The sequence below is a fragment of the Lonchura striata genome, chromosome 3, assembly GCF_050655825.1.
Source record: "Lonchura striata isolate lonStrDom1 chromosome 3, ASM5065582v1, whole genome shotgun sequence".
Classification (NCBI taxonomy): Eukaryota; Metazoa; Chordata; class Aves; order Passeriformes; family Estrildidae; genus Lonchura; species Lonchura striata.
In genome coordinates, this window is record NC_140705.1 from 29,560,051 (window position 1) to 29,566,159 (window position 6,109).

At 39.8% G+C, this 6,109-nt stretch overlaps 1 protein-coding gene across 2 annotated transcripts in view; it reads right to left on the bottom strand.

Moving 5' to 3' along the window:
- The window catches only part of OGFRL1 (opioid growth factor receptor like 1), an 84,808-nt gene that overhangs the window by 18,861 nt on the left and 59,838 nt on the right, over window positions 1-6,109 (bottom strand). The window lies entirely within an intron of this gene.

Genomic DNA, 6,109 nt, shown 5'->3' on the forward strand with positions numbered 1-6,109 from the left:
GAGGACATGGGTTTATGAGGACTTCAAAGTGGAAACCACATTGCTTTCTCAAAGCTAATGCTGCGTGTGATAACAGTTAAAAATTATTTAAAATGTGGTAATTGTAATACTTCATCATTACCTTGGGAGGATGCTTGGAATAGGATACCAGAGAGGTCAATTAACAACTGTGGAGAGACTTACCAACCTAATATTAAGGTGATATAAAGCTGGGAGGGATTATGCATCCGTAGAGGATATAGTAGACTACGAAACTGTTTTGATAAATGACAGAGGAGGGTAGAATAAATAACACTGGTAAAATGAAATGCAGTTGAGCTAATGTAAAATGATTCACAGTAGATATTTAAACATACAAAAGTAGATTTAGGAAATGCAGAAAGGCATTGATATGACAAAAATGTCTGAGAGCTACAGTATTATTTGCATAAATCCAGACAAGGGTCTAAATATATTTGGACACCAACACTAGGAAAGTGTTCAAAGTCGTACAGGTATGACAATGTTTTGTATGAAGTAGCTGTAGCTGACTGGTATTTTAATGGGCTTTGTTACCTCATTTGCTTATTTTTTGACTATGGTGAATGTTAATTCTCTTCTTTAGTCCAGTAATGCCCCAGACTGCTAAATGCCAAGCTTGATATAGCAGCTATAGAAGGTAAATCTAATTTATAAAGTTCTCCATAATTTCCCTCTAGTGAGTGTCATTGGAAGTGATTAACTAACTGTAAACTCAGAAGTCAGGTTGCATATTTGCCTAAATTTGTTTCTGTGGAAATCTGAAATTAATTTACAGCGAAGAAAAGAGTTCACATAAATTATGCTAGACATGACAGATCAGTGTATTAAGCTCAGTAAAGCCAGTGGAAGTTCTCTCATTTTTGCAGGATTATGACTACAAACCTGAAGACCTTAACTGAAGCCCTGTTTATTGGAGTGTCTTACACTACAAGTATGTAAAAGGTCACTTCAGAACAAATTAATAGAAGAGTGTTTTACTTTAAGATGATCTGTCTAGGTGTCACAGTGGCAGTCTCAGTGTAGTACTTAAACCTCTAAGATTCTGCTTGTTGTCTTTCAGATACAGTGTGAGCAGCCAGTTTCTTGAGAGGAAACTGATCCAGTTCTAGGATGCAACATGGTCTAAATGAATTGCTGTGCAGAAACCCTTGATTTACAGCTGGAAATCCTCTATCATCCTTGTGATGGATTGGAACCAGCTATCCAGGCTGGCACTACCAGCTCTTCTGTAGTGGGCTTGTCTAGGGTGCATCAGCAGGTCAGCCTGACATCACTGATAAGAAATGACATTCACTTGCCAGAAGTTCACACAGGATTAGGTGATGCCACTAAGTTTTGCTGAAGGGCTCCTGGACTGCACCATGCAAGCTAGTAATTTTGGCAGTGGAACCCAGCAAGAAATTCTTCTCCCTGAAAGAAACTGAGAGTGTAATGCAGAAGCCCAAATGCAGGTGTCCAAGTGTCTTTGGAGATCCCTTAGTGTATCCATCTTCTGCTGCAGAAGGGCACTGGTGCTCCATAGGTTCAGGAGGTCCTGTGGTGTAGCTGCCAGCCCCAGAAAGACATTTTGGCTACTCTAGGTTGTCTCCAAGGAAATGATGAACCTACTATGTGCATGCTTATCATATATAAGCATAGGCCAGCTATATCTGTATGTGACTGGCTAGTTGGCTGAATCACTTTGAAAGCTGCTGGTCTGTATCAACCAGAGCCGCATTTAGCTATTGGACTATTACACCCCTTGTTATCTTTTGGCATACATCTCTGTGTAAACATAAATTTAGGTGTTTCTTTACAAACTAGATCCTGCCCCTAATGTCCCTGAGCATCCATATTTCTGTTAGGAAGGAGTGCTACAGACTCCCTCTGACAACTGACATGTAAGTGGACATTTCTGATCTGACAGCACACAGTATCTCCTGTCTTGAACTTCCCAGAATTGCTAAATGAAGCACCTGTGCCAGATGTAGGACATGACTTAGTGTACTCAGAGTAGGCACAACCCCTCCAGAGTTGTGTGATTTTTTCCTCTGGGTCATGAAACAGAGACAGAGACATTCTTCTGAAGCCTGAGAAGGTTTCTTATTTGGGGAATTTATCTCCTGTAGATGCTAAGCCTGAGCCTGAGCTAATCACACAATGCTCCTTGTCTACTCCAATAGGGAAAAATAGGAACCTCCAGAGGATAATCCCTGTCATCCTAAAACATTTTAAATATGTAACATAAATCACAATATTGTTTGTTTCTACTGATTATAAAGGAAGCCAAGATCTAGCCAAAACTCAGGTTTAGACATCAGATTTTCAAGCTGTAAATATTGCATGACCTGATCCAGTCCCACACTCTTGAGGTTTTCTGAAAATACTGAATTTTGAGTACCCAGCTCCCATAGGGAAAGACAAAGCATCTAACATCCCCTTCCCTGGCATGAAGAATATCTGTAATCAGGTCATATCATGAAATACACTTCCAGTGAGAGACTGAGAGGACTCTTGTTTGAGAGTGTCTGTTGCTAGGTATGCAGAACTGAAGAGTACAAATCTCTTTAGAAAGAGACAGAGCTTTAACCTTTCTGTCACATCCTATTGAATTTCTTATGCATAAGATCAAAACGATAAAGAGATGAACTAGAAAACTGCCTCCTCCTTGGTCTTTGAATGAACAGCCAGCCTTTGGCTTTCTGATGAACAGAGAAGTATGAAAGGCTACAAGGAGATCAGAGCATCACAGTACCCTGGTATGTCAATTGCTGTGCTTTACTTCCTCACCTAAACACAGAAGAAGTTGTGCAGAGCTCCCTCTCCATCCATAATGAACCCCATTCTGCTCTGCTTGGGTTAAAGGGCCTCACTTTAAGGTGACATAAAGTCATCCCCTGGGAGTGCAGCCAAGCACCAAGTACCAACACAGAGCCATCACAAGTTTGACCCACCTCTGTCAGCTGAAAGTGGAGCATGCACAAGCAGTAACACTTCAGTTTGACTGGACTAGGAGCTCATGCTATCCCTGGTAAAAATATTGCCAATAAACCACTATTTCAACACCACAGACTCCACTTGTTCTTTCTTAGCTGAGTTTTTATATGACTGTGTGAATTTATGTAGTCGTGATGGTGCAGCACAGCTATTTCAAAGATCTAATTGACGTCAAGATTGATGTGATTCATGGGAGTCATAGGATCCCTACCACTGAAAAAAGTCCAGATTAAATTATATGCATTTGTGCAGTTCTACAGTTTGCTTCTCAGCAGATGATTGTGGATTTCATACACTTCATCAAGGATAATTTGAAAGTGCCCAAAGTCATTGATCTTCAACAAACTCCTCAGCAGTTAGTTCCAGGCAGAGACTGGCACAAGACCAAATTTTACAAGTGGGACAGCTGCAGGCCCTGACTCTGCCACCTCCTTTTCATCCTTTTTCATATCATGCTTGTTACATCATCTGTAGAAAATCTATATAAATATATAAACTAGGGAAGAAGTTCATCAGGAAAGCCATTTTTAATTAGGTCACTGATGCTCCACTGATGCTACGTTTTTAGCTTCTGATTGAGGCAAAGACACATAGACTGAGATACAAAAGCAAGCAGACACAACCAGAAACTGAAACCACTAACAATGCTGGCTTTCATGTGATTTTTATAACCATTTGGGTTAATTCACTTAGTTAAACTATTCTGCACAGCTTTAAAACACAGGTCCACATCAGTCCTGCCCGTTAGTCTCTGATGGCACCTTAAAGCAACCCTTCCCCATGCTTGCCAATCTCTGTGTGACTTCAGGGTGGCCAGGTTGGAGGGAGATGATGGCAGAGTTGAGGAATTCAACTGCTTTGGAGTGATGAGGAGCAAGACATGGCCCTCAGTCTGTGATTTGAGATGGGACTGAAGCATGTTATACTTTACACAATGCGATCCTCATAAGAAACCCTGTTAGCAGTTTATATGAATATTCTCAGAATATGCACATATATTCTGTAATGAAAGGAGTGATTTTTTCCCCCTACCTATCTTGTTACCCCTTTAATATTCTCTATGACAGATTTCCTTAGATCACCACAGGACAGCCTCATCATAATGCTATTCTGTTCCTTTATTCTGAAGAAAACATGTTAGTAGAGCCTGTAGAAGCCTTTCCCTGTTTATCTCTATGGCGCTATCAGTACATTAAGTGCACTTGCCATCCCAACAAAGCATGCAAGGTGGTAAGTTTAAAGAGATTAAATTCTGCTTCTAGTGACACAGGAGAACTAAGAAGGGATAGGGATGATCTTTTCCTGATATGACAAATCTGAGTTATGTGTCAACAATTAACAAATGTCCACTTTAGGAATCTGATAAAGTGAACAAAATTATCAGAGTACAGTGAGCACGTGCACTATTGCAGAATTAGCCCATTTCATTCTGTAACATGCGCTGTTACAGCGTGGAGCCACCTGGCAGGTGGAATACAAGCAGCCTTGGACGAGCTCAGGAAAGACATTGCCACACTTTCACACTCTTGTTTGAGCAGGCTGAATGAACCATCCGAACGGGCTCACTTCTGTTCTGCATGAAGCAATGAGTAAATAAGCACAACGTCCTTTTGCATGTAGCAAAGTGGGTCAGCAAAATATTGCTGGTAATGTGCTAAAATACAGTGAATGCTTTGTACTTTTTGATTTACTGCTCTGTATGAACTCTGTATGCTTCCTTATATCATAATTAGGGGGTTGCTTGTGGCTGTGTTTCAGAGGAGTAAATTTTTCAAAAGAAAAAAACCCACCTAGGTGAGCTGGCAATTCCAAGATTTGGGGAGGAACAAAGGAGTATAAATTACATGTTGATCAATAGCATTGTTAAAAAATACTAAAAGCAAAACTAAAAAAAGCCCATATTGTCATCAGAATTACAGATCAAATCAGAACAGGGGATAAAACTGTTAAGATACTTTGTCAGACATTACATTTGTTACATTAGAGTCATTACAAAGCAAAACACAAACCAGGACATGGACAAAAGAGCACAGCCAAATTCAGACTCAGCAGGCAGAGCTGACGACAGGCAAAAACTGAAAAGGACTGATCCAGGCTAGGGACTGGAAGCAAGGAACAGTTTCCTTGCAGGGTAAATAATGCAGCTTGGTGAGGGGACAGGAGGATCCTTACCAAAAGGCTAAGAATGACTAAACAATATATACTTGTGTCACTATTGTCATAGCAAAAAAAAAAAAAAAAAAAAAAAAATCACACTATAACAAATGTATGACTAACAAGAAAAGAGGCAATTTTTCTTCTTTATGTCGATGTTGAAAAGGACAAAGCCCCATTGTTTTTTCTTAACACCATTATACCAATGGCATTTGCTGATGTTTGTGGTAGTATTTCCTTGTGGCAGGAGGCTAGAAGTTATGAACAGGAGGTACTGCTAACATTGTATGGAACATAGGAGAAAGAAATATATGATGCATGTTTGTGTTCATTAAATGAATTCTTCAGAAGAAACAAGATAAAAATAAAGATTGCCAGCCTTGCATGAGTAACAATATTGGGTGCTGTGGATGGATTTTTTGGTTCAATCTCTGACACAAGCAACTCACTCTCCTGCAGATGCTTGCTGTTTCTAGAATGCAATGAACATCTCTGGGTTTTGCTTCAGATGAAAAGAATGATTCATTTCTCTATTACATTTCTATGAAATTTGTCACCCTCTAACACCACTCGCAGCTATCCTTAAGCAAGGAAAATACTTGACAGTTCTGAGTGTGTGCCAGAGTGAAAAAATAAAGCATCTAAAGTAATGTAAACATCATGTTAGGCCTAAAAAGATAGAATAGGAACAGCCCTTTTCAGCACCATGTGTTTGAGCAGACACAGCAGTGGGATGTGTATCTGTTTTGCTGTGTTCTTTCATTTACATTACAAAGGGATGTTTTTGGCAGAAAGTCAGTGTAAGCAGCATTCATTATTCCTTTAAGCGGCTTGATAATTCAGTATGGTAATACGCTGCAGACTGTCAATGCTGTCAACCATCCACTAAGAAATAAATTAAACTTTGTTCCAGTATCAGTATTTCTGTATGCAGTCCTGAGATTAAATGAGATTGGAG